The 12,074-nt window shown below is 47.8% G+C and overlaps 3 non-coding genes across 3 annotated transcripts; all 3 read left to right on the top strand.

Moving 5' to 3' along the window:
• Positions 1–7,311: 7,311 nt before the first annotated feature.
• On the top strand, positions 7,312–7,384 carry TRNAA-AGC (transfer RNA alanine (anticodon AGC)). The gene has a single exon. It is a non-coding gene; the product is annotated as a tRNA-Ala (tRNA).
• A 440-nt stretch (positions 7,385–7,824) lies between these two features.
• TRNAA-AGC (transfer RNA alanine (anticodon AGC)) lies at positions 7,825–7,897 on the top strand. Its single transcript has one exon. It is a non-coding gene; the product is annotated as a tRNA-Ala (tRNA).
• A 189-nt stretch (positions 7,898–8,086) lies between these two features.
• Positions 8,087–8,159, top strand: TRNAA-AGC (transfer RNA alanine (anticodon AGC)). The gene has a single exon. It is a non-coding gene; the product is annotated as a tRNA-Ala (tRNA).
• Positions 8,160–12,074: the final 3,915 nt, after the last annotated feature.

The following is a 12,074-nucleotide window of genomic DNA, read 5'->3' as shown; positions in this document are numbered from 1 at the left end:
CGTGAAGCACTCGAGGGTGGGATAGCCAACCTGTTTGACGGGTCCGATAGCATGGTCAACGTGCACCTGCGCACCATAAATGCAGTGCAACGGCGAGTGATTGTGCCCAAAGAACTTGACCGATGCTGTTTAAGGGTCCATACCTAACAGCTCCTCCTCACCCCAGAAGTTGTGAATGGCCGGTGAACTCAACTCGGTGACCACGAAGAACGCCGATGAAGCCAGTAGTACACTGGTGATGAGCTCTGGGTGGTAAATTCCTGGGTCTTGTGCCCTAGAGAATGTACGTCAAACAAGCGAAACATAGCGCTGCCCCACGTGCAAGCGCAGTCTCTTGACCCTTGACTCGCCAGGCGCCTACTATATCGAACTCAACCCTGTGGATTCTTTTTTCTTCCAATTTTCATATGAAGCAGATCAAAGCAGCCTTGTAAACAGCTTTCTGTGTCTCCTCAAATCCCGGTAAGGCCATATTGCCGTTGCAGAAGAACCGTGAGAAAACAACAATTAATGAGACGAACCATTAAAATCATACAAAAGCAAAGCTTTGAAGCTACGAGGATGACTTCCAGCCCATAGTAAAACTACGTACCTCATTATTCAAAGGATGGTACGTAACCTCGGTTTACTGAAACAACCAGCTCAAAATGACCAATGCTTCAAAACAAGCGAACAGACTGGTGTTCTAGTTGGTACTGCATAAGCTGAAGCAAAGCGCAAGAAAAAATGCATGAGGACAAGAGAAAGAAACAAAGACACAGTGCTTGAAAACACCTTCAGCAGCCTCACTTTAGGAACAGTCTGTTCATACTTCATCACAGTGGACTACTTATCGCACATACTGGTGCCACTGAACAGCCTCGTCAAACCTACTGATACCTAACCAAATCGCGCCAATTGTGCAGTCACTATTCACAATGTCTACTTACGTCTCACGCAGACGTTTCGTAAGGTTTGCTCACGTTTCCTCTCTCTGTCCATACAGGACACATCGTAAATGCACAACAAAATTAAACTTGCGCAACTTACGCACTCACGAGAACCTTAAAAGACAGCGTCTGGTATTAACTACTCCTACACGCGCTTAATCAAAAACTCTGAACACTGCCATCATGAATACATACGAGCGACCCAGTCACATTGTGTTTCCTTCTGTCCGCACAAAACACATGCTAAAGGACTACCAACGCTTCTCTGTGCAATGATGCACTTAGTCGAAACCAGCGCACTTAACCTGAGAAAAAAACTTCGAAGACACTTCTAAAAAAGTTCAACTAATACACGCGCACGTTACTGTAGGCTTTTAACAAAATAAGCTTCACGTTTCAAGTCACTCCCCAAAGAAGCAAGCCTAAATACTGATCAACCACTTATCCACGAAACTAAAGCCTTACGTAAAACACATCTTTCAAACTTCAGAGTTTTTCACAAGGAAACCGTAACAAAATTTGTAACTAAAGCAACTCTAGCCGAAAATTCCGAAACTTCTAAAACACCCAAAAATAAACAAACAAAACGTTTGTTTCTATGGAAACCTTTTTGCTTTTTGTTACGATTGTCTTATGACGGACTCATACTTTTGAGCCGTACTCGAGGTGGTCGTGCTTTGAAAGCTATTCCTAGGAACAACATTATTATCTAGGAACAACAAACATTTGGAGAACGCTTAAGCTTCGCCTTTAATAGTGGAATGCAATAGCATTCAAAGATCCCTAAGTGCTTCTCACGCTTACTGGCTACTGCAGCCTATGAAACCGTGACGTTTACCGGGGAATGCTGGCATCGAATGCTATGCATGAAGGCGAGCTTTGGTGGTGTGCAAAGAACCGAGGGGGCCGCACCGCTCCTACTAAGGCAGACCTCCAACGGCAGCTGGAAAACGCTATTGCTTTAGAAGTATTTGTGTTTGAGTTTCCGCGTAACAGAATTGTGTTTTATGATATATTCAAATTGTTACAGTCTGACACTATCATGTCTGTAGGTTGTACGTAAGTCATACTTTACAATTTTATGACATATTTTACTTTGAGAAGTTGGATTAGTTCAGTAGCTTCTTTGCGCTACATGGAGGGCTGCGTTGTTGGGTATGCATGGTTGGGTTTGCATGGTTCGGAATGACATTTGCCATAACAATGGCCAATGCTGGACGCCGATGCCGGATTTTCTACAACATGGAGCCCTTAATGCTATGGCATCGAAAGGTCTGAAGTTCGATCAGCTCTTTCCAGATGTTACAGTCCCCTGCCAATTTGCTTCGTTGCGACATGCTTTCACATTGGCCTCGGCTGACCGCGTCAGGTCCCCCTAGCACCTAGTCTCGTCCTGCCACCTTGCTTTCCTTTGCACTGCATGGTGCGTCCTGAAAAGGGCGACGGAACGACTGGGACCATAATTGTCCCGTGCCCTTTGTCAGCGTTCGCGCAGCGCATGTTTCTCTGACTCTTTTTAGCCGGTGGCTCAGACAGGCTTGAATCAACAACGTTGTCAACGACAAGCGCGCCTTTCCTTACGCCCCGCTCTAGCTGTTTCATGCTTCTCACTTTCTTACGCTGTGTCACACTCTCTACATCATTCCAATATTGACAACGCATCTTTCTATGGTGCTTTCTCCTCGTACTCACTTTTGGACTACTCACTTTTGACATTGTACCGGGGACAGAGACGTGAGATGAGTTCAATGTAGTTGCACAAAAGTCCCACATGTACATATCCCTCATTCCGATGGGAAATGCGTAGGCCTTTCTAAATGCCACCCCGAGCCAGAAGCACCACAACACTGTAGCCTCAGAGCGGGAAACTATTGATGGCTCTTGTAGCTTTAGGGATGGATCAAGTATATGAAGATGACACATCGGGAGGTTGGGAGAAGACCAATATTTGTGAGTTATAGCTTTAGCCATGAAATAAAGATTTCTTGCAGCGTCGGTTCTGGATAAGGGGATCGTAATTCATCAGGCTTCTACACTGGCGGACCGGACGGCTTCGTCGGCGGGTTCAAACCCAGCAATGCTGGTATGTACAGGCAGCCACTGGAATATAATATTGTGCTCTTTGTGATAACTTTATAGTTGTCTTTTCTTATATCATGTACCAGCTGCACATGAGTCTTGTGAGGGCAACATGCAGGTTCTGAAGCGTTGTCAGTTCGGGTAAAATTGTATAAATACTTGGTTTTCTTTTTGTCCAAGCAGTTTCTTGTCAAATTAAGACAAGCTAAAGCTCGCGCCTCTTGCTGATCGTTCGACATCTCGTCAGTCCAGAGTACTGTCTCGCCCGCGCAGTCTGAGAGATTTGTACCTAAATCATCGCTCTGCCTGGATTGGCGGACAGTTTAACAGACTCTGAAACAATACAGCAGTCTTTACTCAAGCTATGCAACTCGGATTCCTGCGAACTGCCCTCTACAGCATTGTCAAGCTCATGCTATGACAGCTTGTCTGTCTCGATCGCTGTCCCACCTGCACAGTCTGCACGATTTGTACCTGAATCACCGCCCTCTTGGCTACCTAAACTGGCCGACAGCATCACAGAGCCCTGAACAATGCAGCTGTCTGCCTTGGAGCTACACAGCTCGCACTCTTGCGAATTGCTTCAACTGCATCGTGCAGCGTGCACTGCGCTTTGGCACGCAGCCCTGACTCGACATGGGTGCTCGTGTCTGTCGGGTCAGCGGTACTCTGAACTTCGTCAAAAAACCTTATTAATAATACCTGCCACGCACACATGTGGTGACTCTGCCAATTCATTCACAGCTGGCCTAGCTAAATCTACAGTGCTCCTTTGGCACAGCACCTCATTACTCCCACTACGGCCTTCAACGGCCTTTGTTTCCACGAAGACATCGTTAGCATTTACAACGTGCTGCTAACCTCCTAGGTACTGCCACGGCCGCTCAATGGAACGAGCGGCCGTGGTACTGCACTCAGACAGACCTCAAACGGCAGCTGGAAAAAGGGCTTTGTCTTTGAGTTTCTGCGTGACACAATGATGTTTTCTCGTGTATTCAAATTGCAATCCGAAGCTATCATGTCTGCAGCTGGTGCGTAAGTCGCACTTTAAGAAGTCTGTGATGCAGTTTACATTGAAAATTCAATTATTTTAGTAAGGCACTTGCGCATAACGTGTCTGCATAACGTGTAATTTCTGCAACCGGTGTGTATATCGCACTTTAAGAAGTCTGTGACGCAGTTAACTTCAAAAATTCAATTATTTTAGCAAGGCACTTGCGCATAACGGAAGGCCTCTAAGAATAGGACGTATGCTGAACATTCGCAGACGTGCGTGCGCGTGTGGCATACGTCGCTTGTGGTGGTGGTGCTTTTCTAGCGTCTTCTAACGTCACTCGGGGTGGTGGTTCTTGTCTAACGGTGGTTGTTCTTGTCTAACGTCGGCAGCAGCTTCACTGTACATCCACTTTCACAAGTGGAATGTAGACGCATTTTCTCGTATATTCGAATTACAACCCAAAACTATCGTGTCTGTACCTTGTTTGCAAGTCGGAGTTTACGACGTTTTTAACGTAATTTACTTCGTAAAATTCTATTATTTCAATAAGGTACTTGCGATTGGCGGAGGGCCTAGAAGTATAAGACTTGCACGTCAAGAAGGTTCAGATGAGTGGGCAAAGTCAGTAGAGGATTTGGCGGCGTAGGGGGCAATGCAGCGTCACCTCGAGGCGCTGCATCGTCTAGTTTTCCGGCTGGGAGCGGCGTCCGAAGGGAGTCGGCGAATAGGAGCGACGGGGCTGGGGAGAGCGAGATTGTCGTCGTTGGGGCGAAGGCGAACGAGAATAGGGGCGGTTCGTTGCAGGAGAATCAGTGGCGGCATTATCGGAGCGTGCGGCATAGGGACGAGAAGGGCCACCTGAGGGGCGAGAGTAGGCAGTATAAGTAGACCGGATCGGGGAACTCCAGCGACTACGACAGTGCCGAGAAATGTGCCCGATGCGATGGCAGTGGAAACAAATAGGCTTGTCGTGAGCAGTGCGCCATTCAGATGGGTTGCGGAAACGTGGTGGGTAAGAAGATGCGGGACGGGGCGAAATCGAAGAAGCCGGGCGGGTATCAGGGCGATGGGCCGAGCAGATGGTGTGAAGACCCATGTTTTCAAACTCCTGGCGAACAACTGCCTGGATCAGTGAGACCGTGACTACAGATGTGGTGGTGGGACTGGAGTCGAAGGCAGCCGGATAGGCGGCCTCGATCTCACGCCGGACGATCCTGGTAACATCGGCAGTGTTGGTGGGACGAGGAGCGTCGGCACAGAAAGATGTCGCTGGGGCGTTGGGCAGACGGGCAAACTGCTGGTCAATACGTCGGCTTTTGGCGAGTTCCAGGCGGCGGCACTCTTTTATAACAGCATCCACCGTGGCTACGTTGTTGCAAACGAGCAAGTTGAAGGCGTCATCGGCAATGCCTTTGAGGATGTGGGAAACCTTGTCTGACTCAGTCATGTGGGTGTCAACTTTTCGGCACAGAGCCAAGACGTCCTGAATGTACGTGACGTAGGGCTCCGTTGACGTCTGCACACGAACGGAAAGCGCCTTCTGCGCGGCAAGTTGGTGACCGTAGGGGTTGCCGAACAAGTCTCGAAGCTTTTGCTTAAGCGAATCCCAACTGGTCAGCTCATCTTCGTGCGTCCGATACCAAACTCGAGGTGTGCCACCGAGGTAAAAGACGACGTTGGCGAGCATGATAGTTGGGTCCCACCGGTTATTGCGGCTGACGTGTTCGTAAAGGCTGATCCAGTCCTCGACGTCTTCCCCATCTTTTGCCGAGAATACGCCAGGATCACGGGGAGCGGAGAGGGTGATGTAGGTCGTCGAAGGGGCAGCAGGTGGCGGAGCCGGTGGAGTCGGGTTGGCGTCGCCGGGAGCCATGAAGGTAGGCTCGACGTACCGTCCACTGCGAAGCTCCGTGACGAGGTACAGGGAACGTCCACCTCCACCAAATATGTTACGTAGGAAGACGCAGACGACAAGCTATGTACAAATATATTTACAAGGAAAATACGCTGCGCTTGGCCAAGAGGCAACAGCCCGCGCTAGCTTCTAAATCGTCGTCGTCGTCTTCACACTGCTGGCCTTTCGTGATCGCACATACTGTGCCGTAGCAATATTGTGTCAACACGACTAGCGAGACCAACTATCAAAGGATTTCTGCGTGAAGTTGTATGGGCGTACCAATTCCTGTGCACGCGTTTTTCTTTAGAGTATTTAAACAGTGTTAAGCGAAAGAAGCTCCACAAAGATGTTATCGACACGTTGCTGCCTACACCTATATATAGACGAAATTTTGTATGGAAAATGGAGGAAACGTGTTTAAAAGGGTAAAGCAGATGCCGGTGCGCTCGTCAGCCAAGTCCTCTTTCTTTCAACGTCACAGTGAAACGTTACCGGTTAAGCCATGGCTCGAACAAAAAGGACTGTTTGTAGCATGGTCAGTCAACTGCTTAATATGCAGAAAACCAGAAACAATAGAGCGTATGTTCCTGGAGTGCCCAGACGCCGTATTCTTGTGGGACATTTTGCAACGAACTTTAAAAAAGGAGCTACAGGTGCCGCCGTACGGAATCCGCTTTCTCCCTACATCAAATGATGATAGAGTCCCTCATGATATGTTTGTTGTTGTGTCTACACAGTCTATGAAAAACACGAATGCACTGTAAAATAATTTACACCCTAAAAAGTGAAAAAGGGTGCAAATGTGTATATAACTCACACCCTTAGGGTGTCTGTTATATAGATAACACCTTATGGGTGTGAGTTTCACTTTTTAGGGTGTAAATTATTTTACAGTGTGGAGATACGTCATGAGCATATTAAGATTCAGTCTTCAAGGGAAAACTTTATTGAGAGCATGGTCCTCGTGCAGGAAGTGTACAAGGCAAGAAACGAGGACAATGACTGGATTTCATTATTAGACGAGCTGGCATCTACGAAGTGCTTTTAAATACCTCGCGTCAGCCTCAGAGTGGCAGACGCGTTTAAATTTTTTCTCGCAGTGTTTTGCTCATATTTGTATGTATTACAAACCGACAATAAACAGAAAAAAGAGTGTAGCTCAGATGGTAGAGCGCTCGCTTAGCATGCGAGAGGTACTGGGATCGATACCCAGCACCTCCACAAGTTCTTTTTTTCTTGCTGCTTTGGAGTCGCGTTTTGTTAGACTAATTAGTGAAACACTACGCATCCGATTGTACCTGCGTGCGACATAAGAACCGGTCTTCCGGCGCTTATAGGGCTTTCGTTTTCCTTCAGCTTCGGCAGGTATTTACTGATTGGGTTATGAGCGTATGTATGCACTGTCCGTCGGGGGTGTAGCTCAGGTGGTAGAGCGCTCGCTTAGCATGCGAGAGGTACTGGGATCGATACCCAGCACCTCCACAACTTCTTTCTTTTCTTCCTGCTTTGGAGTCGCGTTTTGTTAGACTAATTAGTGAAACACTGCGCATCCGATTGTACCTGCGCGCGACATAAAAACCGGTCTTACCCGCCGTGGTTGCTCAGTGGCTATGGTGTTAGGCTGCTGAGCAAAAGGTCGCGGGATCGAATCCCGGCCACGGCGGCCGCATTTTGATGGGGGCGAAATGCGAAAACACCCGTGTACTTAGATTTAGGTGCACGTTAAAGAACCCCAGGTGGTCGAAATTTCCGGAGTCCTCCACTACGGCGTGCCTCATAATCAGAAAGTGGTTTTGGCACGTAAAACCCCATAATTTTTTTTATAAAAACCGGTCTTCCGCCGCTTATAGCGCTTTCGTTTTCCTTCAACTTCGGCAGGTATTTACTGATTGGGTTATGAGCCTATGTCTGCACTGTTCGTCGGGGGTGTAGCTCAGGTGGTAGAGCGCTCGCTTAGCATGCGAGAGGTACTGGGATCGATACCCAGCACCTCCACAACTTCTTTTTTTTCTTGCTGCTTTGGAGTCGCGTTTTGTTAGACTAATTAGTGAAACACTGCGCATCCGATTGTACCTGCGCGCGACATAAAAACCGGTCTTCCGCCGCTTATAGGGCTTTCGTTTTCCTTCAACTTCGGCAGATATTTACTGATTGGGTTATGAGCGTATGCCTGCACTGTCCGTCGGGGGTGTAGCTCAGATGGTAGAGCGCTCGCTTAGCATGCGAGAGGTACTGGGATCGATACCCAGCACCTCCACAACTTCTTTTTTTTCTTGCTGCTTTGGAGTCGCATTTTGTTAGACTAATTAGTGAAACACTGCGCGTCCCATTGTACTACCTGCGTGCGACATAAAAACCGAACTTCCGGACGCGCTGGCTAAAGGTTGTGTCACCATGAGCTCCGATGGAGCGGATACAGCGGCCCATATGGGTCGTAGAAACAGGTTTTTTGCCGAAGGAAACCAAGGATATGAAGTCGTTCTGCCACAGTTACCTAAAGGTGCGTGGATTACAAATACTGTTTTTCTACACGGAGATATCAAGGCAAGACCTTATCGTGTGGAGGATGTCCGCGACACGATGGTTCGTCTGGGAATGCTGCCTGAGGTGCTTGCTTTGGGGGCTTTCCAGATGAACCACGTATGGGCGGTGACCTTCAGCACAGCAGAAGGAATGAAGAAGATGCTCGCCGTTGGTGACGTCAAGATAAAGGAGAGGCGATGCCTCGTTATCGACCCAAATAAGCAAGACGTTCGGCTAAAGCTACATTGGCTTTTGCATTATGTACCGGATGAAGATGTACGCACCGCGCTTGCGGCCTACGGGAAGGTGACACAAGTATCGAAGGAGCGATGGCGCGTCCATGGTATCACGGACAAAGGAACCTCGACTCGTACCGTAGCACTGGAACTGAAAACCCGAGTTACTATCGAGGACCTACCACATCAGCTTCGAGTGGGTGGCATGACAACACTTCTGGTTGTGCCAGGCCCAGCGCCACTGTGCCTACGGTGTCGCCGAACGGGGCATATTAGACGTCACTGTCGAATACCGTGGTGCGGTCAGTGCAGGCGCTATGGTCATGAAGACAACGAATGCACTCAGACATATGCTAAGGTGGCAGGTACGGTTACAGCCGACCGTGTCTCGGAGCACATCATGGACCAAGTTGACGCAGAGGAAGCAGCCAGCAGCAGAATGGGGGAGCCCGTGTACACGCCCCTTTCTAAATTGTCGACGGAGAAAGAAAAGAATGTGGAACGCGCGGAGGAGGTCGGGCATTCTATCGAGCCAACCAAAGCGGTCAACGATGCTCCAGTGGACGAAAACAAAAAAGACGAAGGAAAGGATACCACCGCGTCAAACAGCCAGCCAGAAGACATGGACGTCGTGAGTGCAGGCGTAAGTGGCGCAACTCCAAAGCGACCGATTGAAGAGGTCGCTCCTGACGGCGGCCGACTAGGCAAGGGGGCAGGAAGTGAGCCGGCGACGAAGGTGGCCACGGGCAGGAGACCCAGCACTAAGCCCATACCTAACATCGGAGCGGGCAACCGACCGCCGTGGAAGCCACCCTCCTAACAACGAGGGTTGTGCTTCAACCAAGGGCCTTAAGACCATAGACGGAAGAGGACACGGCTAGAATGACTTCAGCATCATGTGAAGAGTGTGGCGGGTGCACGCCGTGTGCGTGTATACCCGCAAGTCCTCCAAGGTTTTGCACCGGTGACGCCGGGCCTATGTGTGAGGTAGGAACCATGCGATCCGTTCCTACTGGCACGCGGACTTGGCAATCAAGAACCGCGTTACGGGTTGCCACATTAAACGTTCGTGGACTACGGTCTAGACGAAGGCAATATCAGGTCAGTCGTCTCTTCCGCGAGTATGACCTTGACTTGATAGCTGTTCAGGAGACCAAGGTTGAAACTCAGGAGCAAACGGATCGCATGCTCGAACCTTTTAGGTATTTGTACAACGTTTGCGTATGTCACTCCCTTGGCACCTCTGGAGGCTGTGCCATTTTTTCACGTAGTTCTTTAGGTCTTGTGGAAGAATATGTTTATTCTAGTGAAGACGGCCGAATTGTATTTTGTGATTTTCTGTTCTTGTTTCAGAAATGGCGCGTCATTTGTGTATATGCAGCAAATAGCGTTAAAGATCGTCTCATGTTTTTTGCAACTGTTGAACCATATTTAAAATGTGAAAGAAAAGTGATTCTGCTCGGCGATTTTAACTGTGTATGCCTGAAGGAAGATAGGAGCAAGGGATTGCCAGTTCGGGATCAAAGTGCTTTGTTTTTATCTACGAGTGTGCAGGAGTGTTGAGTAGATGATGTTGGAAATGTACTGCAAGAAGGAAGTGGCACTGTCTATACACATTTCCAACGTGATTGCCACTCACGTTTAGACAGAGCGTACGTGGCAGACGTGCTTGTACCACTTTGCAACAGTTATGAGGTTAAGCCGGTAGCGTTTACTGATCACAGTGTCGTGATGTTTTCAATAGGCGTTAAAAAAAGTAGGTCAGGTTTTTCGTGGAAGTTGTGGAAACTCAATAACAAATTACTTAACGATAAAGTCTTTGTAGACAATGTGAAAGTACTTATGGAAAAATTGCACTTGTTTGAGTCGGGTGATTTGTTGACGCACGGGAGCGGTTTAAGGAAGAAGTAAAAATTAGCGCTATCGAGAGATCTTCCATTTTACACCATAATGAAAAAAGAAAAGAAAGGGAAGTACAGTGTCAGCTGGAATTCTTGTTGACAGTCGAGAGCGCGCAGCCAGGCACTTTCAATGAAGAAATAAGAAAAATAAAGAATCAGCTTGAAATAATGGATATAGAAAAATACAGAGGCGCAGTTATACGCGCACGCGCGGAAGACCTCTGGCTCGGCGAAACACCGACGAAACGATCCTTGAGCGAGGAGAAGCGGTACGCTTCACGTAAGGAAATAACGCAGATAACGTACGGTGAAGAGATTACAAGGGACAAATTGATGATCCAACAAGCGTTTGTCGAATACTACAAAGGATTGCTGGGATGCAGCCGTAAAAGTGAGGCCTCTTTACACTGTGAATTTTTGACACCAATGCCCACATTAGATAACGAAACCAAAGTACGCCTTGAAATGCCAATTGGCTTAACCGAAATAGAAAGAGCAATAGACGATCTAAGTGAAGGGAAAACGCCGGGTCCAGACGGACTTGGTGCTGCTTTTTATAAGGCGTTTAAGCATGACCTCTCGAAGGCTCCTTGGTGGCTCTTCGTTGAGGCGTACGAAATAAAAGATGCACCACCATCCTTTAGAAGGTCGCATATTGTACTGATACCCAAAAGTGATGATCCAGTGAAGGTTTTATCGGTGAGTGCTTATCGTCCTATAAGCCTCACCAATGTAGATTATAACGTGTTCATGAAGGTGCTAGCCAAAAGACTGCAGACTGTAATACAACTAATCGTAGGACCTCACCAAACGTGCGGCATAAAGGGCAGAACAATAGGAACGAACATTCACACAGCGAGGAGCATCCTTGAATGCTGTGATGCATGGGACAGGAAAATCGTGATGTTGCAATTAGACCTCGAAAAGGCTTTCGATCGCGTAGTGCATGACGTACATTTTAAAGTATTGGAACATGTGAATGTCGGGAATGTTATCTTGGAAGGTGTGAAAATGTCATACAAAAATTGTGAGGCTAACATTGTCATTAACAAAGAAGTCACTGAAAGTATTCACATTGCCAAGAGCGTTCGCCAGGGGTGTACAATTTCTCCTTTATTGTTTGCCTTTTACTTAGAGCCCTTTTGTTTGAGCATAATTCACAATAACAAAGTACGTGGTTTTAAGCTTATGATGGCCGAGGTCAAATTATTGTCTTATGCTGATGACATTGCCGTTTTCTGTGAAAACAGAGAAAGTATTAGCGAAGCTGTGAGAGCAGTCGACAAGTACTGCAAGTGGTCCGGTAGTGCAATAAACTGGGATAAATGTGTAGGTCTGTGGCATGTCACCTGGGAGGCAATGCCAGATTTTTTCGAAAATGTGAAATGGAGGGACGTACCCACAAAGTATCTCGGGGTGCCACTAGAGGGATATAAAGATCCAGATGAATATTGGAAGGACGAAACAGAAATGCTGAGAGAGGAAGTAAATAAGTGGGGAGGGAAAAACTTC

The sequence above is a fragment of the Dermacentor albipictus genome, chromosome 6 (genome assembly GCF_038994185.2).
Source record: "Dermacentor albipictus isolate Rhodes 1998 colony chromosome 6, USDA_Dalb.pri_finalv2, whole genome shotgun sequence".
Classification (NCBI taxonomy): domain Eukaryota; kingdom Metazoa; phylum Arthropoda; class Arachnida; order Ixodida; family Ixodidae; genus Dermacentor; species Dermacentor albipictus.
Note: the sequence above shows the minus strand (reverse complement) of the source record. Positions and strands in the feature narration are given on the sequence as shown.